Source organism: Passer montanus, unplaced genomic scaffold (genome assembly GCF_014805655.1).
Source record: "Passer montanus isolate IOZ18808 unplaced genomic scaffold, ASM1480565v1 scaffold37, whole genome shotgun sequence".
In the NCBI taxonomy this organism is placed as follows: Eukaryota; Metazoa; Chordata; class Aves; order Passeriformes; family Passeridae; genus Passer; species Passer montanus.
Window position 1 is genome coordinate 5,283,368 of NW_024368485.1, and position 22,781 is coordinate 5,306,148.

Here is a 22,781-nt window from a genome sequence, read left to right on the forward strand (position 1 = left end):
CCACCTCCTTTTTGAGCATTTCTGTTTGTGTGGTTTTTGGAAAAGTGTTGGTGATACCCAAAACATTGTACTGGCTCTTTGCTTTGCTGAATAGCAACATCACTGGATATGAGGTAAGCCCAGACAAAAAATAATTACACATTGATTCATCTGGAGTGGGAGAACTGAAGAGCCAAGGTAGGAGGGTTTAGTAATTATTTGAAACACGAAACTGCAAAAGCTGCAGCACAAACTGGGTACACCATGCCTGAGTGACAGAAATCAGGGGAATGGATCCAGTGGGTTTTCTCCTTGAAAAACATCCTGTCATTGGTGGTGCTGTGAATTCATAGTTCCCAAGCACAGATCATTAAACATTTAGGCCAAACATATTTAAAATGGGTTCTAACACCCAACACTTTGGTTACTTTCTGATTCTCTGAGTTTGAAAATGAGAACATTGTGCTTCCAACATATCTTGGATTATCTGAGTCTCTGAGCTGGTGAAACTCTGGAGGAGAGTTTTGGCCTCTTTTTTCCTGTGCTGTGGGGGCCCTGCTTTGGGTTCTGGTGCAGGGGACATTTATAATCAAAGGAAAAGAAAACACATTTGTTTAGCTCACTGTGACAGAGAACAGACTCCTTTTTTGATCTCTGAAACACAAATTTGAGCAGGACAAATCCCTTCTCATTGCCTTCACCCAGGGATGAGTGACAGTAAGGCAAATGCAAGGGGACTGAAGGCAAATGCAGCTGATCCTGAGGGTGAGCTGCCTGCTGTTTCTGCAGCACTTTGGAAATTCACAGGTCTGTATTTATTTATTTTCATAAATTGCAAATTGTGAACCTCACCTCAACCCAACACAGCTCTAAACACGTTCCTGTGAGTTTTTCCTTAGAAAGCCCCAAGGAAGTTTTGAGCTGAGGCTGTTTCCCACTCCCTTTCCTGTGTCCCCCTTCCCTGTTGAAGGGATGAAGGTCCTTGACTGTGGCATTTCCCCCTCCCTGTGATGGGATTCAGTTATCACCCCGGGTCAGTGCAGTCTTCCCTCTTTGCAGCCCCTCGTTCTGGGGGCAGGATCCAGCATCTCATTGCGTTTTATCCTGGGCTGTTGCATTGGAGCCTGCTTTGGGAGGGGTGGCTCTGGTTTCTCCAATTTTCATTCTATTGCCAAAGCTTGCAGTCAAATCTGACGGTGTTTCAGTGCAGGCTGAATTGGGTTTGCACAGTGCAAACCCATTTGTGCTCTGCACAAATAGTTTGGGTATTTAGGGGCATAATTACCCAGAAATAGCTGCTACACTCAAATCAGTCCAAATGTTCTCTAAAAGCTGCTCCTAACCTGGTTCGTTATGGAGCCACAACAAAAACCATCTTGAGTGGCATCCATGGATGCAGCTCTCCTTGCTGAGAAACCATGTGGGAAACCACAGTCTTAATTACATCTCCTTCTAAAAGTACACTAAAACACTCATAAAAAATTTAGACTATTTTCAAACTTATAACCTTAATACCACTTGGAAACACTAGATTAAAAATATAATTCAAATAAAATTTCTGTTATGGGACGCTTTAAAATATACATTTATTTAGATGGCTTGACTGGCTCCTTTCCATAAGGCAGGCCCCACCCCCCAAAAAAAGATTATTATGTCCCCTGAACATGTATGGAGCCAGTGCTTCACACCAGGGTTTTAATGGTTACAAAATGAAAATTCTTCAAGGCCTTGCCATATAGTAAGAGGTTGTATGGCTGGGTGTGTCTGTATTGTAGCTGGGGAAGAAGGGCTTGAAATGAAATTGAGGGAAAAATAGAAGAAGGAAAGGAAACATTAAAAGATGCAAAATATAGGAAAAAACCAACACCCCCCTGCTGAAAACGGGAAGGAGAGACCCCCTTCCTGCTCAATCAGAGGGTGTAGTGCCTGCAAGCCAGGAGTACACTTTGAAGACTTTATTTTTTGATGTTTATTTTCTGAGGGCCTTATTCTGCTATGGCAGATGTGAATTGTGATCTGCTGATGTATAGGACCTGATCCCCACAGCCAGGTTTATCATCAGGCACAGAAGTGTTAAAGCCTTCCGAGAAGGACTAAATGATCCATTATGTTTTGGCAAGTGCAGCCTCATTTCCTACCTGCTGCTCCTTCTGTGGTCACTCTGGAGCAATTATTTCAGATAATGTGGAAACAGCCCATTGATGGGAGTCCATCAAGAAATCATTATCTCACTAGAAGCAATGTACTGGTTGTTAAACAGAATTGGAAGGTGTGGATGCAAAAACATTTTTCTTACGTTTTTTAGCTTCTTTTTTGATTTTCACCACATTGTCTAAGGCATGGTGGCTGAGGGTGCAGTGCCACACACTCCACTTTGTGCTGCCCATGGCCTTGGATTGTGGCTCTGCAGCCAAGACCCTGGAAGGGCTCTAATTTGAGTAAAGAATTGTGTACTGCCTTGCCATTTCAGTTTTCTCCAAGAAAACTTATTTTTTCTGTCGCTCTGAGCTATGTGTGCTTGTAAAAACCTCCTTGTTTAAAGGCCACGCTTTCTGCTGAAGAAATCCTATGGAATCTAAGCAATGAGTTTGTGCAGATTGAGGCAAGGTATTTCCCAAAGAAATAGACTACAATTCCAAATTAAGCAGATTTTAGTGCCTTTTAAAAACTTTTCTCTTTTCTAAAAATTTTTGAGCGCCAGCCCCTTCTGTCTGCAGAAGCAGGTGAGGAACGTGAGAGTGACACCAGTGGCACGTTCAGCACAAGACCTACAGCAATTCCAAGCAGGGAACACAGTCCAGGTCAGCAACAAACATTTCCCAAAGCTCTTACCAGATGAAGGCACTGGGACTAGCACCTAAGCACAGACATCCCAGAGATTAATTATTAATTAAATGGTCTTTTCTGCAGTCTCTGGGTCACACATGGGAGCTCCCCCCTTGTGGTGGTACAGGTTGGTTTTGTGTCACTCCCTTGAAGGGCTGAATTCAGCTGCTGGCAGGGCAAGAACAGCAGAATTCCTGAGGACACTGTCACCCCAAACAGTGCCTGGGGCCCTGGGGAGCTCAGCACCATCTGGCACAGCCACCCTGGGCCTGTCCTTGTGTCCCTGTGTCCTCAGCAGCTGGTCCCTCCCAGCTGGCTGCCCCTGGCCAGGGGGCAAACACACGGATGGGGGCACTGCACAGCCTCAGGCAAGGGCAGGAATGGACGTCAGTGCTTCAAGTCCTCACTCAGGAGCAGAACAAGAGGAAAACCCCTTCTATTTTCAGAGCAGTCCAGAACCAGGGCAGCTGTGAGGGAAGTTCCCCATCCCCTCCGAGCCAGCGCCCAGCTCAATGCCAGGGATTTCTCTGGGCACAAAAACAGCTCCCAGTGTGCTGGGTCTCACCGTGGGACACCGGCAGTGCTCACAGCTCAGCACAGGGCCTGTTTAGTCAGCACAATTAAGCAAGTGCTGAATTAGGGCTTTGCTGTCAGGACTTCACCTGCCAGAGTCGTTTTATTGCAGGAATAACATCCCTCATACCTCAGTTATCTCCTAAAGGAAAAATACAGTATTATCCCAATTAAAGAAAAGCTTTTTCCTGCAGCTCTATCACTCCAAATGGAGCAGGATGACAGGCAGATCAATGTAGGTCCTGCAAGTCAGAACAGGTATTGAGAATTGTTTCAGAGAGAGGAAAAACCTTTTCCTCCCACCAGTGTCATTTACAGTTTATGGCTGGGAAAAAGCAGGAGGGGTGTTTGTGTGTGTGTGCAGTAAACTATTGCAGATTATCACCCCTGGGCTCTTCTCTTTTTCTTGGATGAACAATATTGGGTATCTGATCCCAACAGAATCCATTCAGAACTGCTGGAGTGCTGCACAAAATGGTGGTGTGTTGATAAATGCCTTTTTCCCCCCCTTGTTGGCAAATCAGTGTGGTACAAAGATGGGAGCAGGAAAGGATAAACACATGGACAGTGATTCTAGCGAGCAGGTGCAGGATAATTCCCAACACAGCCTGTAAAGGCTGCTGCCATTTGAAGGTGTCAGCACAGTAATGGGAGATGGATGGGAGCAATACTTGCTGGGGCTCCTGCCAAAGCACACATTGCCTGAATCCACACTATTGATGCTGCTCTCTGCTCACCTGAGCTGCATCAGAGAGGAGTGTGGAGAGGGACGGGGGGCTGGTGGGGAGTCACACAGGGTATTAATTGGGACGTCATGCGTTGTAGCACAGAACTTGTGTGACAATCAAATCCTTCTTCCTCCACGTGTGCTCTGCATGGTGGTGATGGAGCTCATCCTGCAGCAGTGGGGAAAGGCCCTTTAGCTGCCCCCAGGTGCCACCAGCAGCACATGGACAAGGGACAGAAGGAGGGGAGTAGAGCTGGACACACAGAAGTAGAGCTGGACACACAGAAGCCCCAAATGGAGCACAAATGGGGATCTGCTGCTGCTGCTGGTGAGGAAAGGATCAGTTTTATCCACTGTAAGTATATGGATTTGTTATAATTGGTATAAAAAGGTGAGAATGGATGGAACGGAGGACAGACTTAGGAGTAGATGGGCAAAAGGAAAAAAAAAGCAGGAGAGTCAGCTGGAAGCAAGGAAGGACAAACAGAAGAATGAACAGAAAGAAAAAAGAATGGGTGGAAAGAAAGACAGAAAGGGACACTAAAGGGCAAACAGAGGGAAGGAGAGATGGATGGAAATAAGACTGGTGGAACAGAGGGATGGAAGCATGAGCAAAAGGAGGAAGGAAGGAACGAGTGGAGTGCAAAATGAAGAACAGAAATATGGAAAAGAGGATGGAAGGGGAGAAGGAAGAACAGACAAAGACAGAAGACAAAATAGATGGAAAGACAGATGGAGGAACAGAAGGAGGAAGGAGAAATGGAAGCAGTGGCAGAAGGAAGGACAGAGAGATGGATGGAAGGAAGGATAAAAACTGTGTAAAGACAACAGGAAGATGGGAGAAGAACAGAAAGAAGGATGGAAGGGCAGAAGCAGAAGGAAGAAAAGCTGGTAACAGCAAACGGAAAGAAGGGAAGAGGATCACCCCTGTGCCTTGCAGGTCCTGCCCCACTCTGCTGTGATGCCAGCAGGGGTGAGGTTTGTGCCTGATGTGATGCTCTGCAATGCCCTGGCAGGGGGTTGTGCTACGGGAGGCAGCAGCAAAGTCACTTCACTTGATTTGCAAATGTTCTCCCAAGTTAACAAAGCCCCAGAGGTAATGGGAAGGTTGTGCAGTGTTTCAGCACTGCCTCTGTCATGAGAGAGGCGTTTCCTCTGGCCCAGAGCCACACAGAATGGTTTCAGGAGAGGAAAAGCCTCTGCTGTCTTTGCCCCAAGCCCTGTTTTGCCCCGGAACCTTGGCACTCCACAGCACAACACCACCACCCTGGGAGCTGGGGGAAGAGCAATAAAGGCAAAATCTGCAGAGGAAAATTTCTATCCTGGATGCAAAAACTTGCAGTGCTTTCTAAATGTGCACTGCAATTCATCCCATGGATGGTCTGGTGAGAGCAATGTGACCTGTTTTCTTCAGCTCTGAGCCTGGCTCTGGAGAGCTGGGCTTAGTTCACAGCTCTGGCACAGGCTAAAATATTGGACATGATGTGTGCCCTCTTTTCCCTTCTCTAATGAGGGATTATTACTTCAGTGCCTCACACTGGTGAGAAAAGACAGAATTCATTAACCTCCCTGTGTTCTCAGATACTCTGCTCACAAAGGTCACACATAAATTACAGTAAAAAAGTGGCTATTTTAGGGGATTAGGCTGAGTTAACACACCAGGAAGTATTCATATTAAGATGAGCAGCTGGCATTAGATCTGGTACCAGCACCTTGGAGAAACTAAAGAAATACCTGACAAACTCCTCCATTTACCATCTGGTGTTGGTTATAGCAAGGAAGCACTGGAGTTGTAAATCCTGATCACAGTTCTCTAGAATCACAATAAATTGTCCTTTTCAGCACACCCAGCTCCTGTAGAGCCTTTGCTGCTGTCAACAACCAGCACAGAAAAGGGATTTTGAGCCCACGTGCCAAGTCTGCCCTTCTGGCCTGAGCTGGCCCTGGGTTCCAAAGGGCATTTTGCCCCTGGGAAGTACCCTGGGATACTCATCCAAAAAAACCCTCCAGCAACAGTGCTGTGGCAGTTTGCTGTGATCAAATCAAAAGGTGTGTCCAAACATGAAACAGAATTAGCTCCACCTTTATTGCAGGTGCCACAGATAAGAAAGGCAAGGGAAGAGAGATTATTAAAGAGTATATTTCAACTTTTTATCCCAATAATGATGTTTTGTACAAGAAATTTAAAAAGATTTACAGTAGGCAATGGCATTTATGTATTTATGTACACATATATATACAAAAAACTGTGTTTATGTGGAGATGTATAAAGCAAATTATTCCCTTTTTCCTCTTTTGGCTTAAACATCCCTTGGTCCATTCCTGATCCCCTGTAACAATTTCCCCCTTCCTCAGGAACTCCCTTTGACCTGCAGTATTGTTTAGCTACACTTGAGGGTTTTTTCCAGTAGCTGGTTTTCCAATTAAAGCCAATTAAATCTGTAACCCAATTTCATTGTCATTCCTTCTGATTTTTAGGTCTTTCAGTTTTATTTTCTCTCTGAAAGGACCTCTCATGGGACTGCAGAGAAATTCCATTTTTATTAAAAAGAAAATCTTTGAAGAGATCATGCAAAGATTGAAATGATGGATGGGAAAAGCTAAACAACCCAACACTTCCTCTTTTTTTTAAGCTTTTTGAGCTCATTGAAGCTTCAGTTGTGATGACTTAGTGCTTGGAAGCAGAGGGACTGATGAAGACATCAGTCCAGAGCATGGCTGTAGGGACTGCTGTATCTGAAACACCAAAGCAAAATAGTTTTCTACTGCTTGTTCAGCTGCTTTTGGTCTATCTCTAACGAAAGCCTCTTCTGCTGTAACTATTTATGTAACACAATTTAATGACCATTCAGTTTCCCAAGGGAAAAAAGGGACTTCAACAAACTTACCACTGCTCTTCCCAGTGCCATATCCACCTCTGCCAGGGAAAAGAAGCACCAACTTTCACTTCAGTGGGAAGTGAAAACAATGACACAGAGCTCGATGGGAAGAACAAAACCACACATGAAACAGGTTTGAACCAGAGTTTCCCACTGCTCTCCCTCCAAGGCATTCCCATTTCCAGTAAGTACCTGCTGCCCATTGCTTCCAGGTGAAATTCTCAGGGATACTCAGGCTGCACAGCAGAAGTTGCCAAGGAAACTGGATTCACTTATGATTTCACATGTTGATTATTTCAATCTTTTTTTTCTTCACTCACATACACCTTAAAATTAGTATTGTCCTTCATGGTCTAATTACCACACTGGCATTTCCATTCAGGACAGGCAACTGCATGTGCTACCTGAATCCAAGCTTCAGCCACTCTCTTTCTTAAAGCAAGACATTAAAAACACCTTCAAAATTATTTTTTCAGTAGATTACTTCAAATTGCCTTTTTCCACACTGACAACCAAAATATCTAATGGCACATCCAGCTGAAGAGCACAAATGCAACATTCCCTCACTGTGCTGCTGCTGTAAAACTGAAAGTAGACAAGGAAAAAAAATGGATTTCTCTTTGTTGTTTTTTTTTTTTGATTTCTGACTGTCACTGTATTGGGCACTGGCCACACAATCCCAATGCCTTCAGAGTCAGTGGGAGTTAATATTGAGCTCAGTAAAGCTGGAATCCCCAGTGCATTGTCGGGAGCTCACCAGCTCCCAATTTAAAGTGAGCTGGAGCTGGATGAACCACTGAGATGCCTGCAGTCTACACGAGCTGGAACAAGAGCTCATGGACTGGCCAGACCTTCAGGCTACACAAATTACAGCTACAGTTTGTATACGGACAGCTGTGGGCTCTTGGGGCTTGCAGAGGATTTTTAAGAGTTCCACTTTTTGATCCTAGTCTAGAATCTTTCCCTCTACTTTGGTCATAGCTCTGTGCTTTGTTCAGAGAGATACTCAAAGCCATGACCTCCAAATGAGAGCCCAAGGAGTGAGCACAGTGAGGGTGATCAGGAAACCACCACGGGCACTGTCAGAACAGTGCTGTTATCTCTGGGTGTGTTTCCATTTCTCCCTTGCTTTTCCAAGTGAGATGGGAGATGCACCACACATCAGAATGAGAGAGGAAATTGATGAACAGAAAATTAAAAACGTGAGCTTCTTTACCCTCATGAGGAGACCCCCTTGCTTTTGGTTTTTCTGCACCTTTGAGAGAATCTTACCTGGCTGAGCCTTGCAGCAGGTTCCTCCCAAGCCGTGGGATGCAGCTCGGTCAGGATGGATCGTGGTTTCTGTACAGATTACCTTGTGCCTGGGGCTGCTCTTAATAAAGAGCAATTAACAGAACCTGGCAGAACACCAAGGATGACACACTCTTCCTTCAGAGAAATGGGAGTCTCTGTAATCAGCTCCAAAATTCAATGGAGTTCAGGACTATTCCCAGGAACTCCCCCCTTTCCCCCGGAGCCCATGGTAAGGAATAACAGCAGGTGTGTGCAGGTCATTTGGCTGCTGTAACAGATCTGGCAGCTGGACAGCTCCACAAGGACTGAAAAAGGGAATTCTGAACAATAAGGCACAGTTATCTCAATGGATAGTTTTGTGGAATGGAGCTATTTTATCTGATTTTAAGTGGCTTAAAAATTGGGTATTAGCAGGGGATCGTTACACAGTTATCAATTCCATTAACCAGCTGCAGAGCTGACATGTTTGGTACAGATATTCCACTGCTGCTTAGACCCAACTAAAACCACTGCAGTTGACGAGTTCCACTGGCATGAGTAGCTTTTTAAAACATTTTTTTGTTTAAAAAAAAATCTACTTACATCAAGTATCTTACTTCCATACACGCTGATAACCCTCTTAACAGAGTCATCGGCATGGGAAGAAAAATAAACAGTGACACGGTTCACAGAGTGCATCCAAACACTGGTTTTCCAGAGGGCTCCTGTAACATCTCATGTCAAGTTGCAGGGGTGAGTGGTGGAGAGAGGTGTGAGGAGCTGTGGCAGAGCCCTGGGTGCCCCTGTGAGCAGGACAGGGACAGCTGCAAGTGTACAGTGACACGAGACTCCCAAGTATGATGGCTTTGGTCTGGCTCCTGTACCCTTTACAGTGGGAAAAGTACAAATGGAATTAAACCAGAACAATGGTGCCATGATCAATACTCTGAGGTGTTTTCAAAATGAAATCTTTATTTCAGAGACTCACCTCCTGAAGTTCCCTGGTTCTCCTTAGGAATTCGGTGAGTTTCATCATCCCAAGCAAAGAACCTACACCTAAACTGTTATTTCATCTCCTAGGAAAATTAATCAGTGCCTTCCATCAGCTCCTACAAGCTCCATCTGTCATGTCTCCAGTAGCCCTCCAGAAAACATTGGAAAGCACATCTACACATTTCCTTCAAAACTAAAACCTAACGGTTGATTAAAAGAAGGGAAAAAGGGGAGTTTGCAGACAAAGAACATCTTTGTTTGTTGACAGCAATAAAATGTAACTTGTCACCAGAGCTGATATGTTGTATTAATGGCTTTTCTGTGAAAACACTGGGCTGGGTGATATAAATATTGATGTGAGCATACTGGCTTGGGAAGTGTGTGACAGATGGAAACTTTTTAAGGTGAACATAAAATCATCTTCAGAATTTCTTCAACTTGAAACTCAAATATCCCCTTTTAATTGGATGCCATTATTAGGTTTATCAGCAGGAACATTTGCTGCTGATGCAGGAGATAAAGGAGGGAAAAATCTCCTCACCTGCCACTGCTGCCAGCATCCTCGAGGAACAAAACTGAGAGCAGGATCTCAAAACTGGCTGGAGTGGGAATGTCTGTTTTGTGTTTGTGCTTTTTTATTTTTGGTATGAAAATGTCTTGATGCTCCCAGTGACAGCCTGGTTGCCATGGTTACTTGTAAACCAGCCTCTCTCCAACCTGAGGAGCCAGACTATGCTTTCTTTTCCATACTGGATGTGTCCATGTGGACATTCCCAGAAAGAACTGGTCTCTCAGGAGCTGTTGGACCAAATCAGCATCCAACACTCAGAGGGTGCTTTCAGGGAAAAGGATGTAAGAACATTCCAGATAATCTACAGAAACAAAGTAACTGCATCTCCCCACCCTCACCAGCCTTTCCAGGTTGCTCAAAATCTCTCACACAATAAATATCAAATTAATTCTTTTGAGGGAGCTGAGGTTCCATAGACTCTCTTTGGTGCAAACACTGAAGCCTCCCCTCAAGAGCTCTGAAGCCCATGTGTCCCTTCCCATGCCCAGCCAAAGGCTGCTCCCCCTCCCAGGCTGGAATTGGCCCATTCCAGAACTTGCTCTGCAGTGACAGGGAAATACTGATTGCTGAACCACATGTATATGCCAAAAAAAGAAGCCAGCTAAACCCAGGAGAGAGGGCACTAAAAAAGTAATGAATATCCACAAACTGCACCAGCTGCTGTCCCAAAGGGGCTCAATTAAAAGACAAATATAATTAGTTTTAGTTAGTCTATAAAGCACTGGGGGATTTTCAGCACCCCATTGTGCAAGGACTGCACAAAGCCAGAGAGAGGGATTCCTTCTCCTTCAGCCCTGTGTGGCCATAAGCCTCTTTGGAAACTCCCACAAGCAAAAAAACACCACAAACCAACCTGGAAAACCCCAACCAACCTCAAACATTTTTACTGCTGTCAAAGAATAGAGGAAAGGAATAACTTTGTACTCACCTTTCAGGTGGGAACCATGGCAAAGTGAGCTGGTCAGCACTCACCTCTCCCTGAGAGCACCACGTCCTGCTCAGCACAGCTGGGAATGCTCTGGGTGGAGCAGGAACAGCGAGGGACAGTAAGGGACAGCCCTGTTGCAGCTGCAGTGCTGGTCCAGAGCACCCCAACATGATTTGCACAAGGTCTGGCATTCCTGAAAAACAAAGAAAAGAGAAGTCAGTTAACCCAAAGAATGTAAGGCTTAAATTTACAAGAAAGCAATGAGCAGCTTTGCCCTGCCCACCTCACTGAATGTGAAAGTCACAAACAATTTCAGGCCATGATTACCGTTTTTAATAAGTTTTAATTTATAATTCAGCAAAGGTTACATACACTGCTTTGAAAAGATAAAAAACACCACGAGAGAAGAGTCAGGTGCCATTTCACAGCTTACAAACAGAACACTGAAAAATCCAGTGATTTGGCCAAGTTTGTAGAGGAATTTGTAACAGAGACTGAGAATGCAGCACCCAATTGATCTGCTGATATTTGAGCTGCAGGAGCAAAAGAAGTGACTTGGAAAATACAAACAGCAGACCTGTACTGGAAAAAGCCCACAGGGAACATAAATGGCAAAATGGCTTTTAAAAATATTTACAGCTCAGAAAGAAGAACAACACATTTCACGTGTTGATGGGCATGGGATTTATAGAGAAGGATTTCTGCTCAAGAATTTCTGCACAATCTGTACTGTGGAGTGCAGGTGGCAGAAACAGGTCAGGCTGACCAGGGCTGGTGTGCAGGGATTCAGAACCCAAACAAAAGGGAAAATGCAGAACCTGAGCCAGAAGCACTTGAAAGATTTGTGTATAAAAGGTTTTCTGCGTTAGGACAGAGGAATGTGAGGAAGTTAAATACTGGCTGTTCCTTCTCATGCTTTAGCTCCAGCAATCACATAAATCACACCTCACACCAGTCTAATGTTATACATGATACAGAACTTACATGGCATGGGAAAGACATGGACAAATGCTCTGACATCACAGAGGAATTCAGAGACTGGGGGAACCATGGAGACAATTCTGAGTTAGCAACAAAATCTACTGCAAACTGGTGTCAAGGAGCTTTTAAAGTGTTGGTGTCATAATTTCACTGAACTCTAGAATAGCATCTCCCTCTGAGGAAAACATATTTTGAATACTGTGAGGCAAAAATTCAACCCCAGCATAGAAAGGGAAAATTCAGTTATTTCATCTTCTCTGTATTACACAACAGTTGTTGGCTAAACTGGGTGAATTTGTCTAACAGTTTGCTATTAGACATCAATAAAAACCTCAACATTTACAGAACAGCTGCTGTACAGAACAAGGCACTCCAGGTCCAGAAAAACGTGTGTTTTCTGAAGTTCATCTTCAAGCAACACTACTGAAATACAAATTCAAGTCTTAACACCCCAACAACCCTGTTCTCCAAGTGCTGGTGCAGTACAAGAACAAAACCCCTGAATTTTAAAATACTTTACAAGTACTTTAAGAAGAATTTGACTGCAAAAATATAAGAGATTCAGAGGGGAAATGCCAGAAAACAAACTCCTTGACCTACTTCAATAACAGAGAACATAAGATTTAGTACAGTATTTAAAATCAGGAATATTCCAACAAGGACTTACTCCTACCTGCAACCATCCTCAATCCACTGAGCTGCTGTAAGGCCCCAGAAAAGTCACCTGATGAGGCTTTTAAAGGACTTACAATGGTTCCTGTACTCTGAGTTAGACACAGGGGGGAAATACCGAGAAGATAACCCTCCAGAGGTCAAAACAACACTGAAGACTTTACTGGCAACTTCAGAAAATCAGAGAACTGTGGCAAAAGGTTTAGTGCAACATTCAAGCAACATAAAACACTTCTGAAAGAATTAGCAAACTAAGCCCATTTTAATTTACCTAAAAATTCCAAGAAGAGGGAATTAGAAGAAGGAGAGAAAGACAGAAAAGATATAGAAAATCACGTTACCAACCCCTGGCTTCCAGCAGTGTTCAGCTGATGGGAATTGCAGGAGGTGACAGTGCCAACACAGGTGCCCTAATCACCCCTTGGCCCTTCCCCCAGGTGGGATTCCCTTGCATTCGGCCCTCAGGAGCTGGACTGGGGCTCCAAGGGCAGGTGTGGGCACTGCCAGGCTGGGATAAAGCTCTGGGAATGGGGTGTGGAGCAGGATGAGGCCCAGCCTGACCCTGCCCCCCAGATTGTCTCAGGACACCCATCTTTCCAGTCCCTCACAGCTGGGTGCCTCAGTCCTGGCAGTGTTGGATTGTCCCTTTCTCCAGGACTTGCATGAGGGATTCAGCAGATTTTATTCAGGCAAAGCCACACCATGATCCTACAGGACTGCTGCAGGCTTGGGAATTGGCCCTGAGGTGAATCAATTCCACAGCCTGGGACGTTCCTTGTGCACCTCCATGAACTCTCCTTTGCTTTTAGCCAGCAGCACTGAGGACCAGAAGCAAATCTTTATTTTATGGATCTCCTCAGCCTTGCAGGTTGAAAGAGCACCCAGGAGCTCGAGTGACCTTTACAAGACAATCCCAGAACTTGGTTTGCCAGACACAGTTCAGTCAGATTCAAAGGGCAAGGACCCACTGCACTGAGAGGACAAAACAAACAGCAGCTTCAGAGTCAGAACCACCAACTGACCTCACCAAAGTGTTTACAGCCCAAATCTTTGCTTTCTTAAGGCTTAACAGTCTGGGGGTTGGACAATTCCTGGAAATGTGTTTTAGGAGACAGGAGGTTCAGCACAGCAAGGCCCTCTGCCTTGCCCTGCCTGAAACTCCCCCACAATTCTTTCAGCCACAATTTCATTTGCTCTTCCTGCCCTTTTCCCCACCTGCTTCCCAGCACTTTTCTGTGCACACGAGTTCAAACCAAAGGGGCTAAAGAGGAAGCCACATTCTGCTGTCCTGTGGTCTGAGTGGTGGCTCCAACCACTGCTCACTAGAGAAATCTGGGCCCCCACAAACCTCCTCCCATCCTACAGTTAAAAAATTGTCCCTGAAATGTTTAAAATGTGAGACAGAGTGCTGTGATCCCGAGGAAGCAGCAGAACCTGCAGACCCTGTGTGGAGGAGAGCTGAGATCATTCCTGGTTCAGGCTCCTCAGCTTTAGCATTTATGGCTCCAGGCTCAGCCCCTCGTGACCATCACCCTGCAAACGTCCTGCCCAGCTCTGATTTATGGGCTGAGTAAATCCAACCAAAACGCAGCAGTAAAAGAAATTTGTGAGCTAATTTACTGCTTCCGTTTAGGTTAAGGTTTTTAAAAGTTATTTGCCTTTATATTTTAGATAAAGATTTGTGAGGAACCAATTACCCAAGGCAGCACAAGTAGCTGTGACAGCTGAATTCAATGCATGAGCTACCCTTAGAAAGCACTGCCTGATTTTCCGATAGAAAGTGCTACAGTTAAATAGAGAGGCCAGAGCCTGTAGCTTAAAATGGGGGAAAATGATGAAGATAATTCGCATGGAACGTGGCTTTTGAGGATAAAAGCTTCCCAACAGAAGAGAGGGAGATCATTACTGTATATTTATATAGAGCCAAGGCCTTTTTTTTTTGTGGGCTCCATTGAAGCTGTGCCAATTTATACCACCTCTAAAGAGTTCATTAAACCTCTGTCTCACCAGCACACTGCTCCAGGATTTGAACATTTGTTCATCTGAAAGATTCATGATTCTCCTAATCCAGCTTGGTACCTTTTTTAAGACTGGGTGTGAAATGTTGGTGGTTCCTGCACTTTTTCCCTGCATTAAACACCCACTGTATTCCCTGAAGAGTCTGGGAAATTGCAAGTGTCTGTTTAGTTGGGATGGGAAAGGACCTGAGACCCAAACTGGAGCTTTCTAACTCAGCTGAGCTTTGGGTTCAGGGCTCTGCTGCCCCTCAGAGCAAAGGGCCTTTTATTGCTGCCACGTTGGGTTGTTTGTGCTAAACTCAGCCAGGTCAGATGAATAATTTGCACTGAGTTTTGATTGATTTTGTGTCTTTTTCGGTTTGCCAGGGAGCAAGGAACCAATTGCAATTCCTCATTAAAAATCACTTCTGCTTAATTCCTGCAACTCCAGTTGTGGACACTGAACCTCAACCCTAATGCCTTGGTAAGCACTGCTCTGCATTTTCCTTGTTCTGATGCTTCAGCAGTTATGAACTAGGAAGAAATTGTCTAAATAATCTGCAACACTCAAACATCTGTTGCTTTCTGGCCACTGGTGAAAAAGGGCTTAGCATTGCAATGTAAGAACCTTCCTAAAGTAACTGGAAAAGGGACAAGCCCTAAAAAGAAAGATGATTTTGTCATTTTTAGTCATCAACTTTCTCCAGCCCCTCAGTGAGAAGTGCCCAGTGTTCTCCTGGTGCTGCCACGGTGGATTCTGTCAGCCTGCAGGAAATACAGACTGTAAAGTGATTTACACTGAAAGCAACAGGCCTTTCCCATCCTGGCATATGTTAGCATTCAGCATCCAGGATTTGTGGCTGCCGGCACAGAAACTCCCAGGAGTGACACTGAAATCAGCCCCAATTATTTTGCATATTCTTGTGTAACAATAGCTGTGCTGAGCTGGATTCTCAGGAACAGTCTGGCACCTCCCTCCACACCTCCTGCTCCCAGATCTGCAGCACAGGACTCCACTGGAGGAGTTTCAGAATCACAGCCAGAGATCAGCTTCTCACAGATCCCCACCCACAGGCTGGGTTTTCATCCAAAGGAATTTTACTACCTTTGATTTTGCATAGGGGCCAAATCCAGAAATAACAGCATGCCAAAGTTGGGGAGATTTGGGACAGGGTAAGGCACTTAAAACATTAAGCCTCCGTTTACAAAGCACAAGTAACAGAAAACTACCACAGTAATCCTCTCTAGGCTTAAACTCTCCCGCTCCTTCCGAGAGATTAAAAGCATATGCCAGAGCAGAGTAATCAGAGGGTGAGCACTCCTCGTCCTACTTTCCTCTCCACTTCCATCCCACACCAGTCAGACGAGACGTTTGGCCGCCCTCCTGTCCCTCCCTGATCTCAGTGAGTGCTGCAGGAGCCCTGCACCTCTGCACAGTTGGAAACAGGGATTTGCATTTTGTGGTTTTGGGAGGAAACCTCCTCCCACACACTTGGAATTCAGGGTTCAAGATGAGGCATTTTTGTCTGTTAGTGAACAGTGAAAAGTTTCTGATCCCCTGTAATAGAAATTAATTCATTAATGGCCACTGGATCCTTCTGTAGGTGCCAGCCACTTCCAAGGATTTATAATAAACAATACCCAGCACTGCGCAGTCTCAGAGTCAAGAATTTGTGCTGCTCTAAGGTAAAAAGCTGTTGAATCCCATCTGGGGAAAGTTCTGCTGTGCTGAAGTAAATAGAGGAAAAAAAGAAAAAAACAACTCTGCTTTTCAGACAACAGAGATTTTGATAAACATCCACCAGGAAGCTTTTACTCTTTCAAAAGTATTATGTCTGTGATTTTTGCTTGGCTTTTCTCTCATCATCTCCAATGTATTTTTTAGGCAAAGGCTGTTCATTTAGAAAAGTGAAATGCAATATTGAATAGTTAAAAAATCCTCATGGTGCCATCCCCATTAGCTCAGGATCTGAGCAGGGAGCATTTGCCATAAATAATGCACAACTTAATCCCTCTGCCTTTTTTTAAGAAAATCCCAACATGCTAAAAAGTAACAAGAAGGAAGAGAAAACACATTTCTGTAAATACATCCAACTCCTACAAAGTTCCTAATCAATAACTTTTGTGATACACTGAGCTGAACAAATGATGGTTAGTGAATAATTTAATGACTTTTGGCAGTTTCCACTCCAGAACTGACTGAGCAAAGTTTAGATTTTTCTCCCACACATTTTCTTCTACAAATATTTCTCCTAAATAATTTGTATGAACAGTTATAGCTGTTCAGAGCATTTGTGAGCACTTCCCTGTGCCTGTGATTGAATTTTGAGCTCTTTCAGACAGTTTTAATTGGGTGCATCAATCAAAAGGCATCATTTCCTTTTCTTGACATAACCCTTCCAGCCAAGTCTCTTTTTCTCCATGTTGTAATCCATTGCCTAATCCAGAGTGATGGTTCCTAATCTCTGTGACTGGAGAGAGCATTTAGGGATGTGCCACTTTCTAAACTGGTTAATTGCTTTCCAGAACAGAGGTAGGGATAATACCAGCTTTAATGAGTCTCTGAATAAGCATTTTTAGGTCACTAAGAAGTGTAAATTAAAAAGGTTTCTGTCCCCACCTGTCCAGTTTCTTCACTCCAGCTGAAAGCACCAGGGCTGGTGCAGACTGGCACGGGGTGCTGAATGTGAAATTTGGGAGTGAAATTCAGAATGTGAACTTTGGGAGCCTGAGAGATATCAGGCAACCCAGCTTTTAGCAATGCAAGTAATGCAAGTCCTTGCAAACCTCCTCTCCTGAGCATGGAAATTCAGTTGGTAAAGACAGTCAAGGAAGACCCTTGAGAAAAAGGAAGAACAAATCTTACATCACATATAAAACCTGAAATTCTGTCAAGATGAATCTTCAGAAAATCTGGCATTGAACATCTGAAGGTGAGAATGAATTTGTAACAATGGCTTTTTAGAGGAGGATCAATATTTGATTACATTGCCAACGTGTATTTCTAAAAAAATATGCAGAGTGATGCATTTGAGCTATGTTATTTCTAAAACTAGTTTTTGTAGAACCTCTGCTCTTCCTTGCCCCAGTTTCCACTAATTAATTACAACTATTTGGAGTGCACAGAATGATGGTGGTAGCTGGAAAGGGTTATTTCTAAAACTGTAGTTTTTGTAGAGCCTCTGCTCTTCCTTGCCCCAGAGTTGTCACTAGTTAATTACAACTATTTGGAGTGCACAGAATGATGGTGGTAGCTGGAAAGGGAAAGGATATAAAGTTTTTATTTGACTTTAGAAATTTTGTGCTTTTTAATTCAGTAACTTTGTAAGTCAACATTGAACACATGAAATTGGGACCTGAGCTAAACACTAACAGGATACTGATTTTTCTCCTTTTATGTAGGATTTCTGTTCAGGTCAGCTATGATGGAAACTCTTCAAAGTGTTGCTCAAGTGTGGTGGGCAGAGAGAAATGAGACCCTTCCTGCTCCCATTTCCATCCATCCAGTGGTTCCTACCTGCCATGGGCTCGTTGCTGTTCCCAATGCCAGGTAAAATTGGAGAGCAGCTGGAATTTTCTTCAGTAAACTTGGATTGGTGGAGGAGCAAAATATTGACAGCCTGATTTGTAATTGTAACTCACTTTTTTTGTGCCATAGAGCTGTCATTTCAATTTTCCTTCAGGATTATGTTATGCCATTTATGGCTTTTCTTCAGTGATTTGTTGACTCAAGTTGCCTTTGGACCCTGTCCACTATTTCTGGTTGAAACTTTCAGATTTAAGTTTTCAAACTTAATATTTTTCACTGAAAAATGCCTCTGTCTTTAAATATAAACTTTTCACAGATTTATGCATTTTTTGGATGAACTCCTGCAGGAGTCAAACCTTACACTCAATCATTTTGTTTAGGAAAAAAAATCCTGTTTCTGTCCTAAGGAATGAAAACTGAATGGTTCAATTACTCATTTCAAAGCAGCTCTTCCTTCTAAATCTTGGAAACTAAAAGATTTTAGTGGAGGAGAGGAAAAGGATGGAATACATTTATTGAACTAAGGCAACTGGAAGAAATTAGAATCATGGGGAGGGGTTTTGTTTGTTTGTTTTGTGCCCATTTCAGAGCAGACACCATTTTCTCAACAAGCTCTGCTGTTCTCACACCAGATGGCTTTATTTTTCCAATACTTTATTTTCCTCACATATATTTTCACTGCAAGTATCTTGCACATGGAAAGAGGATGGGAATGCTTTTTATTAATCTGCCAGATATTTAACTATGCACTAACTCATCCTGGCATCCGAGCCAAACTTGGGGCACCAGATGATTCAATGTGTATATTCCCAGTACACCATGGAATAGCAGGAAGGCTGGATTATCCCTATTCAGTAATTATCAGAGCTACAAAAGAGCTGTTTGCCAAAGCAACGCTTTCAAGGGTTCAATTAATAAATTAGAAATGGGCATCAGCATTTTGCTGGATTCCTGGAGCAAGTCCCCATTTTACAGGCAGTTGGTTTTCTTCCTTGCAGGAATTTGGTGAGCTTGGGGGTTAGACAGAGCAGTGGGGCTGAATTCAGCACTGCAGAGAAACTGCTCAGCTTCTGCAAGGGAGACAGAAATGTGCAATTAAAAACCACCACATCCACCATCCACGTTTGTGTGGTGGTGTTTTCAGACCTGCCTTCATCCCCAGCCTTGAAGTGGAAAAAGCATTTGGAAACAGCTGCAGCAAAGCAAATGCTTGTAAGGCCTTGCAGGTATTCTTATTTATAATAAATAAAGGTATGAGAAACCACCACAGGTACATACATCTCTCCATTTATAGTTTGTCTGAAATCTATTAAATCCCAGTTTGGCTGAAAGCAGAGAGGAATGCAGTGAAACTCATGGCACTCATCTAGGAAAAATATTCCAAAAGGTAGCCTATCAGTTTTAAAATGACTTTGCAGCCTTTATTTTGGTCATCTCAGTAAATGTCTAATTACCACTTGGACTACTTTCTCCCTGAAGCCAGTGCTCATTAAAAGTCCCCTGAATTCAGTAGGTCACTGAAGGCACTCTGAAGCTGGGATGCCTCAGTACCCAACGCCCAGCTCAGCTCCTCTCCTTTTTTAATATCCTGAAGGGGCTAAAATGGTTTTCCCAGAATCCAAAAGAGGCTTTTCTTCACCACCAGAGTCCCAAGTACATTTTAAGTGTAAAGTGGAGTTTCTCTCCCTGCTCCTTTGCACAGTACAGCCTGGCTCTAAGTGGAGTTTCTCTCCCTGCTCCTTTGCAGGAGAAAGGTTCCCTTCTCTGTCTCGTGCTGTTCCCTCCTTGCCTCGCTGCTGCCCCTCTGAGCTGAGATCTCTGTGTGCACTCCCCTCTCAGGACATGGCATCATTTACTTCAATCCCATTTCTTCATCAAGGCTGTTGTGTTTTAGAAATCTACTCCTAAAACCACTGGGGTGGGGAACCAAGGGAATATCTTTGCCTTTTTCCCAACCTCTGTTTACTGCAACTGGCCAACTGTTTTATGAGTCATTTAATATTATCCTCTTGATTAAGTAAAAATATTTCCTAGTCTCCACTTAAAACTCTTTTCCCATCCTCCTTGCAGGATGCATTTCAGGATACATTGGTACAGGAGAAATAACCATTAGCACAGTATATTGGAGGACTCATGTTCACAGAAGTACTATTCTTCCTTTGAGGGTTTTCCACCAAGATGTTTGGAAGGGAAGCTACAGTTCTGTTAATTTCCCATTTTGATTTCCTCTATATATTTCTGTCTAAGAAACAAAACCAAGCAAGCAATTAAACCCATGTTGGTGGGTTCAGCAGAATCAGTTCATCTTTATTTTCCAGACCCTTTTGTGAGCCAGGCTTTGCAGCCTAGAGTGGACCTTACACTGGGATATAATTTTTGACTCCTTACTAAAAAAAAAATAAAAAAATTCCTAGTTTTTTTGTAACATGCTTTCAGTATTGTAATTTCTTTAGCATTTTAACCTTTCAAAATTAATCCTATTTAATGAAAAATAACACCCAGAACAAAGTCCTGTGTAAATGAGATCAGTAGGAGTGATCTCACATTGGTAAGTGATTTTCAAAAAAGCTTCAGGGCAGCACTGTGATCCTAAGAAAAACTCCCCCAGTGCAGAAATCATGACTGATTTTCCAGAATCTCCACTAGCAGAGGCAACACTTGCTGTGCCTCAGCTTTCGTTGCCTAGAGGGAAGATCTTCCCCCTCCCCTGGCCTTTTGAGGTGCAGGTTTCTGCAGCCACAGGTCTTGGTGTGGTTCTCGGGGTGTCTGTGCAGGGCCAAGGGCTGGACCCGGTGATCCTGCTGGGGAGATGAGCTCAGGAGGTTCTGGGATTCCAGCTGGCTGCTCGCTCCCAGGCCAAACCAGCCTGGCCTTGCACAGACCCTCTGGGCACCATTTCAGCTCCAACTCAATTAAAACATTACTGGACGTGGGCTTGGCTTTCTCAGCACTGCTACATCATTTCAGGATGGATCTGGGGCGGTTTGGAAGGAGACTCAGATCCTGCTGCCTCAGCATTCCTAGCCCTATTTGGCATAAACAAGGAAGAAACCGACTTTAATGAGAACACTTAATGCCAAAATTTTTGCAAGTGCTTATGTTTAACTATCTGATTACATTATTAAGAATTTATTCTATTTTGAAGCCACTGTTTGACATTCTCAGAAGGAACATCAGCCTCATTAAGAGGCTGAGAAAGGCAGAAACTGAGCTTGCAAGTGAAATTTAGTTTGTCACCGACAGACACAAACACTCAAATTCAGCCATCTGCCTGCTTGCTCCAGCAGTCCAGGAGGATGCTCAGGAGCAGTGTTTTTCTTTAGCCTTTCCTTGGTCCATGGTACAGGAGTTTGTTCCTCCAGTAGCCAATTGATATTGGCAGAAAACAGCATTTATTCAGAATGGTGAAAGAGAAGGAAAGCTGGGTTATAAAAAATAAACTCACAAAAGCAGCATTGACCTTGCAAGCAGCACTGCTGGAACATCAGCAGGGGAATTTGTGTTCTGAGCATCAAATGCACCAAATGCACCAAGTATGTCTCTGTCTCCCAAAGGGTAAAGAGAGACCACATTTGCTCTCATTTTTAAGGTCTCTGGTTTCTAGGTTCTTGTTTGAACAGATATCACGTGAGACAAAAATCTGCCTCACATCTCATTTTAGTTTTGTGGTCACTCTTTTCCCTTTTTCATCTGTTCTCCATCTTACAGAGCTCATTTCCAGCCTGGTGCCGGCGATTGCCCGCCTGGAATGAGGCTCAGCCTTCCAAATGTCAAACACAATGAAAGCATAAAAAGCCTTAAGGAAAGTGGCCGTGGGGACCCGAGGGCTGCTGGCCCAGCCCCAGCCAGGCTGAGCTCCAGGCACGGAGGGCTCTGCCCCAGCAGCCCCATGGCACACGGGTGGCCCGAGCCCACAGCTCGGACACGCGGCAGGGCCGTGTCCCGGGTCACTGCCACGCTCCACGAGCAGCACCAGCCTGGCACACTCGGCACGGCGAAAAGGAAGAGCCCAGACACGTTCCTGGCTTGGGCAGCGCACACCAGCTCTGCAAACAGAGGGAGGAAAGCCAGAGCTTGCAGAAATTTGGTACATTTTCTTCCTTCCCTTTCCCTCTCTCCACACAAAGAATCACATCAGGAGAAAGATCCCCGGTGCTTTGCTGGTTTAGGATTCCCCCTCCTGGGGCAGAGCAGCCCTGGAGTTCTCCCCAGAGCTGGGGCTGGGGAAGGGAAGCCAGGAGACACCGGGTGTCCCATGTCCTCTGGTGACACTGGTGATCCCCTGGCTGGGATCCCTGACGGACAGTGCTGCTGTCCAGCTGCAACTCAGAGCCCAGAGGATGAGTCCATCAGGATATTCAGGACAGAGACCAAGTGGGTAATAATAGTAATAATAATAATAAAAAATTAAACAATAAATAAATGGTGAGACACAAAGAGCTCGCCCATCACTGGTGGCTGCGTTAAGAAATAAATAAATGGTGAGACACAAAGAGCTCGCCCATCACTGGTGGCTGCGCGCTGGCTGATCACAGAACCTCACACTTCCTCAGTTCTATGGGACATGAACAAAACTGGGAATGGAAATGAAGTGGCTCCTTAATGAACCTGCTTGTTTTTGGAGCAGAATACTGAAGATTCCTCAATGGCATCATCAGCTTTAAATCCCCCAACACCCTGTGACCTCCAGTACAGCAGGTCCCTGGGTCAGTGCTGTGACATTCAGTACACAAGGATCTATTTGCTAAGAGGGAGTGAGAACTGAGGGGAATAAAAAGCCCTCTGGGAGAGCTGGGATGTGAGCATGGAAGTGGCTCAGGAGGATGAGACCACAACATAACACAGCCTGTTTTG

The 22,781-nt window shown here is 44.3% G+C and overlaps 1 long non-coding RNA gene across 1 annotated transcript in view; it reads left to right on the forward strand.

Annotated features, from left to right (window-relative positions):
* LOC120506027 overlaps positions 1-19,610 on the forward strand; it is a 35,210-nt gene extending 15,600 nt beyond the window's left edge. Inside the window, exons 2-4 of the long non-coding RNA XR_005628409.1 lie at positions 14,786-14,882; positions 17,801-17,948; positions 18,926-19,610. This is a non-coding gene — a long non-coding RNA (uncharacterized LOC120506027). The remainder of the gene's footprint in view (positions 1-14,785; positions 14,883-17,800; positions 17,949-18,925) is intronic.
* The last annotated feature ends 3,171 nt before the right edge of the window (positions 19,611-22,781 follow it).